Raw genomic sequence first — 19,142 nt, forward strand, 5'->3', positions numbered from 1 at the left:
GGAATGCAGGCACCTAACGCTAGTCGCCGTCATTGGCTTAACACTCTCCAGTGACTCCCCGCAGCGCAGCCAGCCCACCCCATCCGGGACGGCGTTCCCCAGATTGTGGGACGCGCCCAGAGGAAGGGTGCTTTTGGTGCTCGGCAGACCTGGCTTTAAATAACACCGCGAGAAAAGTGGCTATTTCGCTGAATTTTCCTGACAGATACATAGTAGTTAGTACTTGCTTGACCCTGTTTAAACCACTTTTGAAGCTCTCACAACCACCTTCATGGGAAATATTATTATTTAGGATCCAGCTTACTGAGGTAAAGGTACAGCACAAGGAATTTAACTTGGTGCTGGAGCTGAATTCCATCTGCCTCCAGAGGAAAGCGAAGGCCCAGGAGGAGAGCTCCCCATGGAGCAGGTGTGTCTTCAACACCGCTCCACGGCTAGGAAGCTTTAAGAGCAAAGCTGAGCCCTACCTGGGCAGAAACAAAAGTGATCCAGAAGTGTATGTGCACAAGGACACACACGCACATATGTGTTTACGGTAACCATTTATGTCTGGAAGGAGAACTGAATCTCATTTTCAGTGATAATAAAGCATTGATGTTTCATATAAAATACTTACAGTATGAATCATTTAAAGGAAAATTGTTAATTAAAATGCAGGTGCAGGCCATGGCAGAAATGACAGGTGACCTTTTGAATCTGCCACGAGGCTGTGGACTGTCTTGCTCACGGCTGTATCTCCCCAGTGCCATCTCAGTTTTGTAGGGCGAGTGGATGACTCTCTGCACCACAGGTGGTGTCTTCTTGTCTTGGGTGAGGATGGCCCATGGCACACAGCTCAGCACACCAGGGCTGGCTTATTTTCTAGAAGTGGAAGACTGTTGCCTATGGTATGAGTGATAATAAAATAAAAACTAATATTTACAATGACCTCCTGAAATGCCAGGAACCATTCTAGGTTTTCTATGTGTATTAACTCGTTTTATCCTGGCACCCAGATGGTGTGGTTACGCCTGTTTCCAGAAGGAGACAGAGTCACAGAGAGGCTAATCAGAAGTGGGATTGCTCTCATGCAAGCTGACTGTAGCATTTGTCCTTGCTCCCCTGTCTGCACCACCACTTCATGAGGAAAACAAGAACTTTCCAAGACCTGGCCCTCCCATGAAGCAGTGAGACAGCACTGAGCTGGGAGCCAGGATCCCGCAGCATAGCTCTGTCACTGCTCTGGGCTTCAGCTTCTCATCAGCCACATCAGAGGCTGATTTCAACCATCTCAAAAAATCTTTCTAGAGGTGAACTGTAAAAGGCGTCCAGCAATAGCATGTTCGGCCAGCTGTGGTGCATGACAGCTGTAGCATAATCACACCTTGTGAATTTGGACAGGTGGTTTAACCTCTCTGAAAGATGGAATAATCAGTTGTATAAAGATCAAATGAAATGAAGAGTGGGAACGGCTTTTGTGGCCGTCTAAATCCTGGACACCATCTTTTCTGACAGAGTTTGTGCAGGGGGTCATCACACGTCCCCTGGCACAGGATCTAGGGACTCCACTCCCATCACCAGCCTCCAGTAAAAGTGATGCTTCCAAGCAAACCGGCTTTTCCTGGAGAGGTTTTGGGCATTTAATAGGATCCTCTCTCCAAGAAAGTCATGTGTGCAGTAATGACTATAATGGCCACTGTTTATTCAGCGCTAGCTAGGAACCAGATCACTATCTCATTGAATCCCCAGGTAGAAATGAAATCTCCATTCTGCAAGTAAGGAAATGGGGAATGGGGGCAGTCAGAGAGGTTCAGTGATTTGTGCCAGACACACAGTGAGAAAGTGGTAGGTTGGGCTGTGAACATGGACTTCCTCCCACCTGATCACTTGGCCCAGGCTAGCTTCTGAAACCCCCTTTTCACACAGGGCACCTTCTGCCAGCATGGACCTGACTCCAGACCCATTTGATTCAGCTGCTTCTTTGATAGAACATCAAATAGGAATTCCCTCAACAAATAGCCAGGGGCACTAACTGTTAGCAGTAATTGCTAGTCGTGCTGGCATGTCACTCCTGCCTAAGAGAAGCCACCACACCCTCAAACTGTAGAATCCATCATCACGCCAGCATGGACAGAAGGACTTCATATGAACCAATTCCCATGTAAACTCCACCCCTCTGGGAAATAAATGGATAATTTCCCCCAAACCACTTTGCTGGTTTGGAATAACTGAGGGGTTTCAGCCACTCTTAAGAGGAACTTCCAAACACTCAGAGCCAAAGCCCCACGGAGCTCCAGGGAGTAGTGTGTGTCTTGTGGGTGGCCCAGGCAAGCCAAACCTGATGGCTCCTTGGTGAAGATGCCTGGGACCGCGCTACTCCAAGTGAGTGTGGTCAACACACCCAAGTCAGGCTGCAGTGCCTTTAATCTGCCATGCACGTTCAATGAACAAACGTGTTTTTGTTATTCTAGTTTTCCTAGATTATTTTGTTCTTATATACTTCTTGAAATGTAATTGTTCATTGAATATTAAAAATATTTTATATTTTGTGTTCTTGTGTTCTCTTTTTAAAAAGTTTCATTGAGATATTGGCACACACCATACAATCCATCCAAAGTATAAAATAAATGACTCTTTATAGTCACAGAGTTGTGCATTCTTCCCCACCATCAATTTTATTTATTTTTTGAAAATTTTTTATTTAATTTCCTTTTTTAAAAAGATACATAATCACAAAAATGTTACATTAAAAATATAAGAAGTTCCCATATACCCCACACCCCATGCTACCCCACTCCTCCCACATCAACAACCTCTTTCATCATTGTGGCACATTCATTGCATTCCCACCATCAATTGTAGAACATACTCATTACTCCAAAAAGAAAAACCCCATACTTATACCCTTCTATTATTGATTCTTTTTGTTTCTTAGTGATTTGTTTTATTCATTTTGCCAAAGTTGAGCTCTCTGACAGGTTGGAAGCACCACAAGTAGTTTGCAAAGCCCTTTGTTTTCAAGCGGTGGGAGAGTCGGAGTCCATCCCCTCTGGGCCCCTGGCCAGCCTGACATCCGATGGGGGGGTGCTGAGTTGGGCAGAGAATCCCGAGAATGAAAAGGAGCAATGGGCAGTTTCTCTGCCATGCACCCTTGACATGAGAACAGGGAGGAGGCTGTGCCTGCCCCACCAATTACATCACCCAGCACACGCTCTTCCTTGAACAGCACCGGGCGCTGAGGCCCAGAGAGGTCATCTGCCTTGCCTTAACACACTGCATTTGTTAGGGCAAACATTTGGTGTGGAGCCCAGCTCTCTGGACTTCCGGTGCAATCCCCCAGCCCTGCCCCGCTCAGCACAATGTCCCTTATTTCCAACACTCATAAAGGAAACCACAGCCAGAATAAAGTCAACGGTTTTTATTGTCCTTCACATATCTCATAGAAAAAGGAATGGGGCAGATGGGTCAGGGCTGCATGAAAATTAAAAACAAAAAATCCAGATTTGTACACATTGCTCTATTTACAATTGGGAACAGGAATCTCCAACTTCAGGCGCAGCAGCTGCACTTGTCCGAGGCCCCTTTGCAGACACAGCCTTGGGCACACTTGGCACAGCCCACGGGGCAGCAGGAGCAGCAACCTGGGGAAGGGAAAGGCAGGACAGATGAACACTCAGAATGGAAAATTGAGGGTTCCCACACTTCCCAATCAAGGACACTCTGGAAGTGCCACCTTCCACTAGGAAGGGGCACAATGCCAGTCCTCAGGGTGGCTGAGAAACTGGGAATGGGTTGTAGGAAGAGAGGATCCTACTCACTCTTCTTGCAGGAGGTACATTTGCACTCTTTGCATTTGCAGGAGCCTGCGCAGGGGCAGGAGTTACCTGCAAGGCAGACAACAGGACCATGAGCAATAAAGTGACCCAGGAGATCCAACAGTCAGTCAACAAACGCTCCCTGCACCCAGCTATGTGCTGTGCCCAGCCTTGGTAGCACCTGCCTCATCCCGGGCAAACTGAAGTCGAGTCCCCACCTTCTCTCACTCGTGCTGGCAAGGACACGGCGCTCTCCTGCTTTTACCCCGAAAGGAAGGTCTCGGGCTCCTGACCCAGCCACAGAAGGGTCAGGGTCTTATGCCCTAAGCCCGAAAAGGTAGTGGGGACTGCCACCCATCTAGCCCAGGGAGCTCAGAGGCCGGGACAGACGCCCTGGGGCCCAGTCCATCAGCCCCAGGGCCATCTTGGAGCAGGACACCTCTGCCCTCCGACTCCTCACCTCTAAAATGGGAGACACTTGGCAAGGGAAAAACGCTAGAACTGCCTCCACTACACCTCAAAAATCAAAACTTCTTTCCTCCTTCCCCATAGTGAGTCGATCCCGTGGCCAAGACTGGGGCATCCTCAGGCCCAGTACAGGCGCCACTTACCAGTGTCGCAAGAGCAGTTGGGGTCCATTTCGAGGTGAGTAGACGCCTGACACCCAAAGTAAGTCACGAGGAGGCGTTAGGCTGGTGGAAGGCGTGCTGGAGCCCAGGGCAAAGTTTGCTCCTTTGTCGCCCTAAGAACCCGCGGGCGCACAGCCCCGCCCCGGCCCTTGCACACGTCCCCCTGCCTCGCGCCGCCCCCGCTGGGCTGCGCTGTGCGCACCTGGCCGCGCGCAGTGCCCGGAACGCGGTCGGGGCGCAGCCTGCGGGTTGCAGCTTCGTCTGCCGCTCGCCCGGGGGTGTGGGGATGGGGGCGGGGCCTGTGCGTCTGGTGGCACTCGGTGTCCCAGCCACTGTGACCGCCCCCTCCGGATTTCCTGTTGCTGCTGGCGGACCCCGCTCCTGAGTGTTCCAGTACTTCAACCCCAGGGTCCCGCATCCTACACCCTAAAACCCGCTTCTTCACGCGTCTTCAGCTCCCCCATGCTTGGAGCCCGTGCGCAGCAACAGCGCGGCGCTCTCGTCCCGAGCCTGGACGCGGTGGGTGAGAGCGAGCGGGCGTTGTCTGGAGAGGACAGGCAGGGGATGACCCTCGCCTCTCACCTCGGTTCCTCTGCCTTCTCCACCTCCGGTCTTTGGCCCTTTCTCTTGTCCAGAGACGCGGTCTGACACCGGCGCTGCCCCTCTCCCTTCACACCATTCTCCACACCACAAGGGGTGGAACAGGCGGGCTAGTCAGAGTGGTCGTCATTGGCGGAAAGTCTCCCGGGTCCCGGCAGCCCAGCCAGCCCACTCCATCCTAGACGGCGTTTCCCAAACTGCGGGAAGCCCCAGGAGAAGAAATTTTTTAGGTGCTAGGCAGACGCGGCTTTAAGTAACATGCAGAGAAAAGTGGTTAATTCTCTTTGAATTTTCCTGCCAAATACATAGAATTTTGTATTTGCTTGACACATTGTAACTCCTTTTTAAAACTCTCACAACACCTTAAAGGGAAATGCAAATGTTCAGTAGCCAATTTACCAAGGGTAAAGGTAAGGCACAAGGAATTTAACTCGGTACTGCAGCTTAATTCCATCTGCCTCTCAAGGGAAAGCGAAGGCCCAGGACGAGACCTGCCGGAGGAGCAGGTGTGTCTTCAACACCGCTCCCCTCCCAGGAAGCTTTTAACCAAGAGCAAGCTAAGCCCTACCTGGGCGGCAACCAAAGTGATCCAGAAGTGTATGTGTGCAACATACACATGTATTTCACGGTTGCCATCTGTGACGGTTGGGCTCTCGTGTCAACACTGCCAGGTAATTGTGCCCGGCTGTTTGGTCAAGCAAGCACTGGGCAAATTGTAATACAAGGACATTTATGGACTTCAGTCACCATTGACTTTACTGAAGTGGTAAATCATAGATAGCTGGTTATAATTACATCCATCAGGGAGATTGCCATCAGCAGTGACACTTAACCCAGTCAGTTGAATCCCTTAAAAAGGGAAGTGATTCCAGCATTGAGAGAGAATTTCCCAGCTCGTCTTTGGACGGCCAACATCTCCCAGAACTCTGTCAAGAACCTTCATTGGACTCTCATTGCAGCCCCTGGTTGCGGCCTGCCTGCGGAACCTGGACTTGTGCGTCCCCACGGCTGCGTGAGAGACTCTTATAGAATTGCATGCTATTGACAGATATCGCTTGTTGATTCTGTTTCTCTTGCGAACCCTAACTAATACACCATCTATGTCTGGAAGGAGGACTGATTCTGATTTTCAGTGGTGATAAAGCATTGACTTGTCATATAAAATATGTAAGAAAACAGATCATTTAAAGGAAAAGGTTAAGTTAAATAGAGGTGCAGGGAATGGTAGAAATGGCAGGTGACCTTCTGTATCTGCCACGAGGGTGTGGACTGTCTTGCGCAAGGCTGTATCTCCCCAGTCCCCATCCCAGTTTTGTTGTGAGAGTGGCTGACTCTCTGTGCCACAGGTGACATCCTGCATGGTTGATGAGGATGGCCCATGGCACACAGCTCAGCACACCAGGTCTGAAGGAAGAAAAATGTCCTTTATGCTCTGAATGATAATAAAATAATAGCTAATATTTACAAAGACCTCACATTGTACCAGGAACCCTTTTAGCTTTTCTCTGTGTATTAATCCATTTAATCCTAGGACCCAGATGCTCTCATTATGCCCGTTTCCTCTGGAGGAGGCAGGGCCTCAGAGGGCTAAGCCGCAGGAGTGGGATTGCTCTGATGCAGGCTGCCTGTAGCATTTGTCCTAGCTCCCCTCCCTACACCACCACTTCACAAGGAAAACAAGACCTTGGAAGAACTGGCCCTCCCATGAATCAGAGAGAGAGCACAGAGCTGGGAGCCGGGGTTCCTCATCAGAGCACTGCGAATACTCTGGGCTTTAGTTTCTCATCTGTCAAGCCAGGGGCAGATTTGAACCATCTCAAAAAGTCTTTCCAGGAGCAAGTGTAGCTCAGTGGTTGAGCACATGCTGTATATGTACAAGGTCCTGGGTTCAGTTCCCTGTACCTCCTAAAAAAAAAAGGCTAAAAAGTCTTTCCAGAGAAGCGGATATGGCTCAAGTGATTGGGCTTCCATCTACCGCATGGGAGGACTCAGGTTTGTTCCCCGCGCCTCCTGGTAAAGGTGTGCCCACGTGGCAAGCCGGTGCCCGTGCGGCGAGCCACGCAACAAGACGATGACGCAACAAAAAGAAAGACCAAGGGGAGAGTCAAGGCGAGGTGCAACAGAAACCAGGAACTGAGGTGGTGCAAGTGACAGGGAACTTCTCTCCACATCAGAGGTCCCCAGGATCGAATCCTGGTGAATCCTAGAGGAGAAAAACAAGAAGACAAAAAGAGAAATAGATACAGAAGATCTCACAGTGAATGGACACAGACAGCAAAATCAGCAGGGTGGGGGAGAGGGGAGGAGGGAGGAAGAAAGTATTTCAAGATGTGAACTGAGAGAGCCGTCCAGTGACACCACGTTCAGCCAGCTGTGGCTGGAGCGTGAGGCCAGCTGTGGCATAAGCTCAGCCTCTGTGATCCTGGACAGGGGGCTTAACCTCTGTGGAAGACGGCATACTGACTCCAGCCCCTCACTCAGCTGTATAAAGATCAAGTGACATGAAGAGTGGGAAAGGTTTTTGTAGCAGTCCAAGTGCTGGACACCATCTTCTCCAGACAGACTTTGTGCTGGAGGTCATCCACACTTCCCCTGGCACAGGATCAGAAAGGCTCCACTCTCATCTCCAGCCTGCAGACAAGAGTGATGCTTCCACACAGAAGGGCCTTTCCCCGAGAGCTTGTGGGCATTCAACAGGCTCCTCTGTGCAGGAAAGCCGTGTCGGCAGTCGTGATGCCAATGGCCACTGTTTATTCGGCCCTAGGTGGTAGGCAGGCCACTGTCTTATTGAATCCCCATGTAGAAATGAAATCTTTCTACAAATGAGAAAATGGGAGGAAGGGCACAGAGAGGTTCAACCATTTGCACCAGACACAGCCAGAAATTGGTGGGATGGGCTGTGAACGTGGAGTTGCTGAGACCCAAGCACTTGGCCCAGACTAGCTTCTGAAATCCGCTTTTCACACAGGGCACCTTGGGCAAGCATGACCTGACTCCTGACCCATTTGACTCAGCTGCCTCTTTGATTGAACATCAAATAGTAATTCCCTCAACAAATTGCCAGGGGCGCTGTTAGCAGTAATTGCTAGTCACTCTGGCCTTTCACTCCTGTCTAAGAGAAGCCTGCACACCCTGAATCTATAGAATCCACAATCACCCCAGCACAGACATAATTATTTAATCTGGAACCAATTCCCAGTGTTCACTCCATGTCCCTGGAAAAGGTTGGGTATTTCCTTCAAATCCCTAGGCCACTTAGCCGTTTGAACTAACCAACGGCTGGAATGTGAAGCAGGGCAGGTTTCAGCTTGCTTTTAGGAGGAACTTCCAAGTTCCAAATCAGGGCCAAAGCCCAACAGGGACCTCCCAGGAGCAGTGCCTGTTTCACCGGTGGCCCAGGCAAGCCAGGCCCGACGGCCTCCTGGTAGGGATCCCTGGGACTGCGCTACTGCAGGTGCATGTGGTCCCCGTGCCAGAGCCAGTCTGCACGCTGTTTCTGGTCTGCCATGTGCTTTCACTGAACAAGCATGTGTCTTGGTAATTTTTAAATTTTCCTATAATATTTTGTTCTTAATTTATTTCTTGAAATTTGTCTCTTGACTGTTAAGAACGTTTTATGTATATATTTTTAAAGATTTATTTATTTATTTATTTATTTATTTATTTCTCTCCCCTTAGCCCCCGCCCCCCCCCGCCCCGTTGTCTGTTCTCTGTGTCAATTTGCATCTTCTTCTTGGTCCGCTTCTGTTGTTGTCAGCGGCACGGGAGTCTGTGTTTCTTTTGTTGCATCAGCTCTCTGTGTGTGCGGCACCATTCCTGGGCAGGCTGCACTTTCTTTCGCACTGGACGGCTCTCCTTACGGGGCGCACTCCTTGCGCGTGGGGCTCCCTTATGCGCGGATATCCCTGCGTGGCAGGGCACTCCTTGCGCGCATCAGCACTGCGCATGGGCCAGCTCCACACGGGTCAAGGAGGCCCCGGGTTTGAACCGCGGACCTCTCATGTGGTAGACGGACGCCCTAACCACTGGGCCAAGTCCGCCGCCCCACGTTTTATATTTTGTGTTCTTTTGTTTTCTTTGTTTAAAAATAGTTTTATTGAGATATGTTCATATACCATACAATCCCTGCAAAATGTACAATGGCTGTCATTATCACGGAGTTGTGTACTTCACCACCATCAATTTTAGAGCATATTCATTATTCCAAAAGGAAAACCCTGTACCCCTTACAGGCTTCTATTATTAACTATTTTGTAATTAATGATTCGTTTGTATTTATTTTACCAAAGTTGAGCCCTGTGACAGATCGAGATGACGACTGGTCCTACACTACAAGTAGTTTGCGAATCAGGTGGGGAGTTGGCTTCCATTCCCTCTGAGCCCCTTGAAAGCCTGATCTTGGATAAGGGACTGAGGTTGGGCAGAGCATCTGAGGCAGGTTATTACAGTGAAGGTGGGAAGGCGGCTGAGGCTGGCAGACGACATGGCCTTGAAAGCCCCCAGGAAACCACCTCAGGCCAGGAGAATCTAATTTGGAAGAGAGGGAAAGCCCTGCACATCCTCGAAAGGCCTCACCTTTGCCCCTTGAGAAATGACAGGTGGGGCAACCAATCAGAACAGCAGACTTTAAAAAGGCCTGACCTAGGGCCCCATCTGCACAGCTCACCCTGGCCCGGCAGTAAGCCTGTGGATCGTGCCTGGGGCGGCACCTGGAATCTGTGTCTCTTTTTGTTGCATCATCTTGATGCTGCATCAGCTCTCCCTGTGTGCGGCATCACTCCTGGGTGGGCTGTGCTTTGCGGGGCACATCCCCTGCGTGCAGGGCACTCCTTGTACACAGCAGCACTGCACGTGGGCCAGCTCACCACACGAGCCAGGAGGCCCTGGATTTGAACCCCACACCTCCTGTGTGGTAGGAAGACGCTCTATCAGTTGAGCCACATCTGCTTCCCAGGTATTGTGCCCTCTTGTTTCATAAATGAGACCCCAGGATTCTCACCCTGGGCTGTGCCAGGACGTTAGTTCCTTACTCAGTCCCAGGAGGCCCTGTAGTTCCTCTGAATTCCTTATCTCTGGGACGCCTGAGGCTGTTTGCCTGTAGGCCACAGAACAGTCTCTGACTTTAACATGCCTCTTAAGGTCAGGGCCCTGCAGAACTGGGTCCCTGGGAGTGGTTCGCTCCTGGTTATCTCCTAAGACCTCTGCAAAGTCGGAAAGAGGCTCCTAGCCAGTCCCTTTCCTAGTGGGAAAGCCCGGTTTGGGAGCTAAGGTCTGGGAACTGGATCTAGATTTCTCCCAAGACCCCTAAGGCTCTCGGGGTGCCCAGAGACATGAAACTCCTGATCCATGGACCAGGGGGACAGCGAGCAGGGCTCCCGACCTCCAGGACGCTGGCTCAGCGAGGAATCCATTCAACCAGTTCTAGCACTGGGATGCCACCCAGACTGACAAACACATATATCATCCCCTAGGATATTGGACAGCTTCTATCTGGGACAAGCTGCCTACTGATATTTTAAAAAGAGGCTAAATCGTTTCCTGTCACACTATGTGGTCGCAGTATGGCTGAGAGTGGCCTCTGTATGGGACCCTGAATTCCAGTTAAACCTGTGTAAGGGAGAAGGAGAGGACAGACTGGTCTGAGGGCCAGAGGCCACATGGTCATGTCTCCTTAAGGGAGATGAGGAAATGTACTACCAAACCAATCAATGAAAAGCTCAGGGAAATTTACTCAGGGGCAGAACCTAGAAACCTGCCTGACTTCAAAGACAGCTGGGAGAGGCAGTAAAATACCCTCTTGTAGATCCTAACTCTAGAGAAGGACGGCTCCTCCTAAGAGCTCCAGTCTGCCTCAGATCCATAGAAAGTGGCAGAAACTTTCCGTGGGCCCCCAAATCTTCATTCTCTCCCTGTTAGAAACACTCTTCTCAGTTTTCAACAATGGAGACCAGCCACCAAGATGGAGAAGGTGAGGAGGGGTGGGCACGGGCTCACCTTCTACCTGCCGCTGCTAAAGGCACTAGTCACCTCAGGGCTGCTCCCCGGCAGCAGGAACCTGGCCCCGAGCTGCCTTACCATGCAGACCACGGGGCCTTGCTCCAGGGGAGGACGGAAGGGACCTGAAGCTGATGTGGCATGAGCCACCAACCAGGAGGCCTCGGGTGGCCCTTGACATGGCAGGTAAGATTGTTAATTTCTTAATTAACTTGAGAGCCAATTACTGGGTCCTAGCCTGCACTCTGCACCTCTCTTATCCTTGGTTGTGCCTAATGGGGGAGTGAATGAGAAATCACAATCCAGGCCATTTACTAAACCTCTCCACTGTAGAATAAGAGATCTCCTCATCTACCATTAAATAAGATTTTAAAAGGTTCCTGGCTATTCCTAGCCCCCTGCCTATTCTCTTGCAACACTCTAATCCTTCCAGCAAATAAATAAATAAAAGGCCTAGCAGGGCATTACCCCTTGCGGGAGTAACTAATGGGATCCATGTCTCGTTGAGGGCAGGGCTTCTCTGCTCCCCTTAGCTCTGTACTTAGCAGCAGCCCAGGGATTTTCCTGGAGGAATGAAGCTGGAGGGTCCCATGTGAGGTTTCTGCCATGAACAGACCCTGGGATTTGTGGCCAGGTGACTCTAAAGGCAGGTCTTTCCCTAAACTAAGCAAGTGTGTAAAATTCTCTCTTCTGTTCTAATCTTTGCTTGCTTTAACTTTGTTAGACTTTGTTAGACTGCTTGTCCTAGGAACTCAAATCAGATTTGGGGTTCACCTGCTACAAATTGGGTAATGGTGAAAAGTAACCTAAAATTGAGTCTTAAAATGTCAATACTATCTTGCAATTGAATTTGATGTATAAAAGATCATGGAATCAGTTCAATTGCTGGAAAAGTGGGAAAACTTAGCAAAGTTGTTACTAATAAAATTATTTTAGTTGCTTAGTTAGTGAACAAAGTGCCCAGTTTATTTTGTTTGTCTGCTTGCTTTTTAACTTTGAGATTTATTTCTTGTAACTTTTTAAATGCAAAACACACTCCTTGGGGGAAAGTCGAGGACTTGAGAGGGCAACCCCTGGGTGAAGATGATTACAATAGCACCTGGAACTAATCGGCCTGCCTAGGAGAGATGCACAGGCCCTGCCACACCGAAGGTAAGAGCTACTGTTGAGGCTCAGCAGGCCAGGTCATTCTCCACTGAGGGTTGTTAGAGATCCAAGTCACAAAAATCTTCCAGCTCATCATGAAACAAGTCTAACTCATCTTCAGTCTGTCAGTCGTCATCCCCACCTGTAGCCCAAAGCGTAAGCGACACCTCGCCCAGCTCAAAGGTGACAACTTCTATGTTGTTAAAGGGATTTCAGTTCTCTCTTTCCTCAATGAGCTCCCAGGAATGGTTCCTTTGTTGGACCCGGTATCTGCTTGATGTTCCCACTTTCTGTCTCTGTGGCGTCTCTCTACAACCATCAGGGTATGCATACTTGTAAAAACAGTTCCCTCCGAATGCACAGCTCCCACGTCCTTCATCAAAATACCTGCATGCCTTGTTGCTCATTGTCTCCTTGAATGAGTTTCTGATGTTCTTTCTCCTCCACCCCGTACTCATTTGGAACGACAAAGTTAGATATGATCCAGAATTCTGGGTAGGACTTTATGATCTTGCTCTCAAATTGCTTAGCACTCTTCCACTTGAGACAGTAGGTATAGTTGCAGTTGGAGAGAATTCCAAAGTGGCACTCACTGGGGTTGGCTTTCTCATAGACTTCCTCCCACAAACCATGTCCTTACTGCACTGGACAGCACGTGAGAGCTCCATGTCCTTCTCATGGGTCTCAACACAAGATTTGGTCACAGTAGGGTTGCCCAGGAACAAACTCAATTACATTCACCCAGTCTTCTGTACCTGCTCCTACAGTTGCAAAATTTGAATTTCTTGACTCAGCTTTGTCCAGACTCATTTTGACAAGTGGTCCAACTATGGATGAAAGACTTGAGGCAGCATCAAGTGGTCATTTTGCAGTAAGATCTGCCGCAGTTGCTTCTTCCGTTTCAGTGGTTTGTTATGTCATTTCTGCAGTAGTCTCCATAAATATAGTACTCTCACTGAAAATACTTGCACACTACACCATATGGACTGTCATGTGAGTAGTGACAGTTACCTCCTTCCTTACAAACTCCATGCATAAAATACCTGCTGGTGACCAGTTTAGTCTAGCTGCTGCAACAGCCTTGCTGCCCCAATTTGTTTTTCAAGTGGAAACTTACTAGAAACTATAACTTAAAATTAAGATCATTATATAGATGTCTTCATTTATAAAATAAAACAGAAGTATAATACCTGAAATTGCCATAACTAGGTGGATTTACCTAGACTAGCTACAGTAATGGTAAACTTGGACTAATTTACCTTTGTTTATGGTTACTTCAGGTCTAACCACACCCTTGTTTATGCTTGCTATTTTTTAAAGATTTATTTTATTTCTTTCTCTCCCCTTTCTCCCCACCCCAGTTGTCTGTTCTCTGTGTCTATTTGCTGCGTGTTCTTCTTTGTCCACTTCTGTTGTCAGCAGTATGGGAATCTGTGTTTCTTTTTGTTGCGTCATCTTGTTGTGTCAGTTCTCCGTGTGTGTGGCACCTTTCCTGGGCAGGCTGCACTTTCTTTTGCACTGGGCGGCTCTCCTTATAGGGTGCACTCCTTGTGCATGGGGCTCCCCTACACGGGGGACACCCTTGCATGGCACGGCACTCTTTGCGCGCACCAGCACTGCACATGGGCCAGCTCCACATGGGTCAAGAAGGCCCAGGGTTTGAACCATGGACCTCCCATGTGGTAGATGGACGCCCTAACCACTGGGCCAAGTCTGCTGCCTATGCTTGCTATTGTGATGATAATTCTAAACTAAGTTTACCTTTGCTTATAGTTATTTCATGACAACTTCTGCCCTCCTTGGGTCAGGGGAAGGCAAATGTAAGATACCTCTGTCTTCTGTCCTTCCACTAGTGTTAATAATCCTTTCTTTCATGATTCCAGGTGTGGACTAGACTGTTCCCTGGTGGAATTTTTGAGCTTTGGAGTTGGACATCCACTCTTCTAGTTCCGTGACTGCCAGAGTCCTGTTATCTTTGAGGACTGGGGTGTGGGGGACCCCCCACCTTGAATGTTGATGTTCCTAAAAGTACCAAGTCATGAGAAAAAAACAGGTTTCCCTGAGACTTCAAAGACCTCAGTGTGTACATACTGGAATTAGTGTTTCTTATTCAAGGTCAGTCAAAGGCTAAGCTCCAAAGTTAAGGATAGTGTTGTAAATAATATTTTAAAGCATTGGGAACAATTTGGTTATAAGCCAATAGTTAAAGAAGAAAATTTTTTTTGGTGCAAAACTGCATGGTCACAGTGCAAATTAGAGTAATCAGAAATAGCGCTCAAAGAGATCTTTTAAATGTTATTTTGCAGTTAAACTTATTTTATAAGAGAATGAATATTATAAGTAACATTAGTGAATTGTGTGTTTATGTCTAACTCTCTATTTGTGTCTGCCTATTTGCTTAATGTATGTCTTTATACATCAGGTTGGTAATATCAAATTAACAAATGAAAATTCTTAAAAGAGCTCTATTCAAATTGTTAATAATTAAATATTTGCTTATATATGTAAATAGATATTCCTGGAGCCCAAACTAGGCTAAGCAGGATGGAAAGGTCATATAGAAATCTGGATATAGAAACTATATTGGAAAGGGTAGAAAGTTTTCCCTAAACTCTTTGACCTACCCAGCCCCTAGGGCCTTCTCTTCACAGGAGCTATGAGGGAAGGGCTAAGTGTGGCAGATTAAAACTCTATCTTCCAGGCTGGGGAATTAAGAATCAATTTGTTCTGTAATACCCCAGTTTAAACCTTTTAACAGCCTTAAAATAAGGGTGGTTAATAATCCTATTACCAAATTTCAGTAAGTAAAGGAAAAGTCCTTTAAAGCTATGGAAAGATCTTTTCTAAACTATAATTAAAACAAATTAAACAATTATGATATATTCCAGAACCTAGCGATCAGTATGCTTTTAAGATTATTCACAGTTTTGGAAATTTATTAAAGAAAAGAAGACTTGGTCTCCTGTAAAGGGAGGAAAAAACACATTACTTGCATAAACTATAATTGTTCCAATTTTATTTAGCTTGGGTGTTATCTCCCTAGGTTTATTGGATACTAATTAAATAAATTAACATTATATATACTAAGTCTTTAAGGTGATAAAATTATAAGTTTATATTTAATGAAATTGAGATAAGTAAATATAATTGGTTGCAAACTGTAATTTAATAAGTTTATTTAAATGTAAGGTAACTAGTCTATGTGGTTATGGTTAATTATAAGAAGTTTATAAAAGCATTGTCTAATCTGAGGTACTTAAATGGCTAATTCCAAGAAGCTATTATTAATTAGAAACTTAAATTGATATTAATAACAGAAAGTAACTTCGTAACAGAGAAACCTGTTAGAGACCACCTCAATCTGCATATTAAAGTAGTGGTAAGGGAAGATAATTTTAATTCAGTTGGGAATCTTAGATTTTTAGAAAATAATGGAGAATGGAGTTTTTATTATACTGTTAAAGTAAAATACCTGTTAATTAACATCATCATGGTAAAGATGAAGAAGTAAAGAGCAAAGTGCTAAAATAATTAAGTTCATTTGATATTGAACATTGCAATGGAAGTATTTAGAAAGTGTATGAAAATTAAAAGAGAGATACTTCAGTATCATCAAACTTTATTGTGCATTCAAACCAGGCCTTCAGTACATTTGAGTTATTGGCCAGGTTGGTCACTGACCCCTAAAACAATAAAAATATCTACTATAACTCTGAATATACTCCTGAAGTGAATGGAGAGTACATTGAAGTTTTGGACACCTGTAGCAGCAATGGCTTGAATAGCCAGATGTACAATGGACATTGCCTTCAGACTGTCTCTGTTTCATAGTGCCGAAGGGTAATAGGTACCAGGCCAGTGAAACACTGGAGCCTTACCTTCCTGGTCTGTCTCTAGGATCAACAGTGCTGCAGGATGCTGGCTGTGTGAAGGACATACCAAGTGGAGCAATGATTACCAGAGTGATGTGAGTAGAACGTAAACACAATTGGCATTATGGCCTGCTCCCATGGAGAGATAGCATGTATGGTATTGCAAACCTGGAGCTTAGATCCATTACTTGCAGCTCAAAGAGGAACTTGTGTATTAACTAGTATTATGGACTGTACTTATATGCCTGATGCTTATGATCTTATCTTTCCTATTCTGGATCATATGCAGAGGGAAATTGAACATGTTAAAAATCTTGGTAAATTTAATTCATTTTCTAAGTAGTTAATGAATGTGTCTATAAGACAAAAGAATAGCTCTTTTAAGTACTGTCTTTATTTGGCTTGTCATATGCCTGTCCTGTTGTTGCCTATATTGTCTTTGTGATTTTATGTCTAGGGCAGTGCCTCTCTTCATACCTCTCCTAGCTGTCCTAAGCATAACCACTGCTGTGGGAACTGGGGTTGGCAATTTATACCAAACTCAGCAGGTCCACCACAGTCTTTCCCTAGAGTTAACAAACACCACAAAAGAACTCAAGGAAGAATGCTGTTTCCCATCAACTTTAGGAGGACACAACCTCTGAAAGCACCTGGTGTTTCTCACTCTCATGATCCAATATGTCATGGCTGACCCCCTTTCTGGGCCCACTTACCACTGTCTTTATCCTTTTAATAGGACCGTGTGTCTTCAAAATTCTAATTATGTTTACTTTACAGAAGCAACACCTTATTAGTCATGTGGGGATTTCATCCTGTTCGAACCAAGGTGACAGACCCATCTTCCCTCAACCACAGTAGACTAGCCAGAGGGTTATAAACTTTGTTAGGTAGGGCTTACTCCCCCTAATCAGCAGGAAATAGCTACAGAAGAATAAACTTCCCCCTTTAGTGCCCCCTTACGAATAAGGGTGTAGATATCTCTGATGGAGGAGTTCAGGCAGGTTAATACAGTGATAGGGGAAATGAGGCTGACGCTGTTCAGGCAGGTTAATACAGTGATAGGGGAAATGAGGCTGACGCTAGCGGACGAGGCTGACGCTGGCGGACAACATGGCTCTGAGACCCTGGCCATGAGAATCTCATTTGGAATGAGAGGGAAAGCCCTGGGTATCTTCAAAAGGCCTCACCATTGGCCCCCTGAGAAATGACAGGTGGGGCAACCAATCGAACAGCAAACAGACTTATGAAAAGCCTTCCCTGAGGCCACACCAAGGAACTCACCCTGCAGTATGCCCGCAGTCTGTGCCTAGACACTGACCATGCACTTTCCTCATTTTCATGTGTCTTAATATATTAACTCTTTACTCCCTTGCCTACCCTATGGAGTGTCCTTAAATTCTTTAATGCGGCATAAGCCAAGAACCTAGAACCCAGAAACCAGAGCCATGTGGTACAAATCCCGAGAATGAAAATGAGTGACTGAGAAGTTTCTCAGCTGTGCACACTTGACATGGAAACGGGAAGGAGGCTGTGCCTGCCCCTCACCTTATAGCACCAGGAACAAACTCTTATTCACCAGCAGATGCTGAAGCCAAGAGAGGTAACCTGTCTTGCCTTTAGACACTGTGTTTGTCAGGGCAAATATCTGGGTGCAGAAGCCAGCTCTCTGGACTCCCAGTCCAATCCCCCAGCCCAGCCTGCTCAGCCCAGTGTCCCTTATTTCTGACCCATGTAAAGGAAACCTGAGGCAGAATAAAGTCAACATTTTTATTGTCATTCACAAATGTCATAGAAAAAGGAATGTGGCAAAGGGTTTGAGCTTTATGAAAAAAAATCCAGGCTTGTACACTTTCCTCTATTTACGTCTGGGAGCAGGGCTCTCCATCTTCAGGCGCAGCAGCTGCATTTGTCTGAGGTCCCTTTGCAGACACAGCCCTGTGCACACTTGGAACAGCCCACCGGGCAGCAAGAACAGCAACCTGGGAAAGGACAGAGGGGGCAGAAATGAGCACTCAAGACAGAAAACGAGAGTTCCCACACTTCCTGTCAAAGGACACTGGGGAGGTACCACCTTCCACTAGGAAGGGGCACATTGCCAGTCCTCAGGGTGGCAGAGAGACTGGGGACATGGCATGGGGAAGAGAGGATCCTACTCACTCTTCTTGCAGGAGGTGCATCTGCACTCTTTGCATTTGCAGGAGCCGGCGCAGGTGCAGGAGTCACCTTCAAGGAAGAGAAAAGAGGGGCCAATGAGCAATAAAAGTGACCCAGGAGATCCAACAGTCAGTCAACAAACACTCTCTGCACCTGGCTCTATGCTATACTCAGCCTTGGGAGCTCCTGTCTCTCAAGGCAAACTGAAGTCTAGTCCCCACTTTCTCTTACTCATGGACAGGGTACTCTCCTGTTTTTAACCCACAAGGAAGGTCCTAAAGTCCAGAACCAGCTACAAAAGGCTCCCAGAGGTGGGGGAGGGGGATATCGGATTCTTATGCGGTGAGCCTGGAAACGGCAATGGGACCTGCCACCCATCCAGTCCAGGGTGAATCCAGTCCAGCAGAATCCTGACCACCTTGTAGCAGGACACTTGCGCCTCCGTCCCCTCACCTCTGAAACGGGAGGCTCATGACCAGGAAGAAAACATTAGAACTGCATGCACTTCAGCTCAAAAATCAAAACCCCTTTCCTCCATCCCCAGAGATCGCCGGTCCCACAGCTAAGATTAGGGCATCTTCAGTCCCGAAAGCTGGCATCCCTTACCAGAGCCGCAAGAGCAGTTGGGGTCCATTTCCAGCCGCGTTGAGGCCTGAGGTCCTTCGGCAAGTGATGAAGAAGCTGTTAGGCTAGTGGAAGGCGTTTTGAAGCCGAGGAGAAAACAAGCTTCCTTTATAGCCCGAGGAGCGCGCGCGAGCGCAAAAGCCCCGCCCGCCCTTGCACACGCGCGCACTGACTCAGCGCCGCCGCCCCCGGGGCCGGGCTGTGCGCACCCCGCGGGGCCGGGCGCACGGGTCCCAGAAGGCGGTCCCGGGCGCAGCGCGCTGGTTTCTCCTCTGGCTCCGGCCGCAGCTGGCCGGGTGGAAGAGGGCGGCCGTGCACCTGGCGGCACG

General features: G+C 47.6%; 1 long non-coding RNA gene and 1 pseudogene across 1 annotated transcript; both read right to left on the reverse strand.

Moving 5' to 3' along the window:
- Positions 1-3,382: 3,382 nt before the first annotated feature.
- LOC131274325 (uncharacterized) lies at positions 3,383-5,467 on the reverse strand. The gene is made up of 2 exons (XR_009181548.2): positions 4,406-5,467; positions 3,383-3,620 (listed from the first exon to the last, which is right to left on the reverse strand). It is a non-coding gene; the product is annotated as an uncharacterized lncRNA (long non-coding RNA).
- Positions 5,468-12,222: 6,755 nt separating this feature from the next.
- Positions 12,223-13,144, reverse strand: LOC101417979 (E3 ubiquitin-protein ligase makorin-1 pseudogene; annotated as a pseudogene).
- Between the last annotated feature and the right edge of the window lie 5,998 nt (positions 13,145-19,142).

This window comes from Dasypus novemcinctus, chromosome 18 (assembly GCF_030445035.2).
Source record: "Dasypus novemcinctus isolate mDasNov1 chromosome 18, mDasNov1.1.hap2, whole genome shotgun sequence".
In the NCBI taxonomy this organism is placed as follows: Eukaryota; Metazoa; Chordata; class Mammalia; order Cingulata; family Dasypodidae; genus Dasypus; species Dasypus novemcinctus.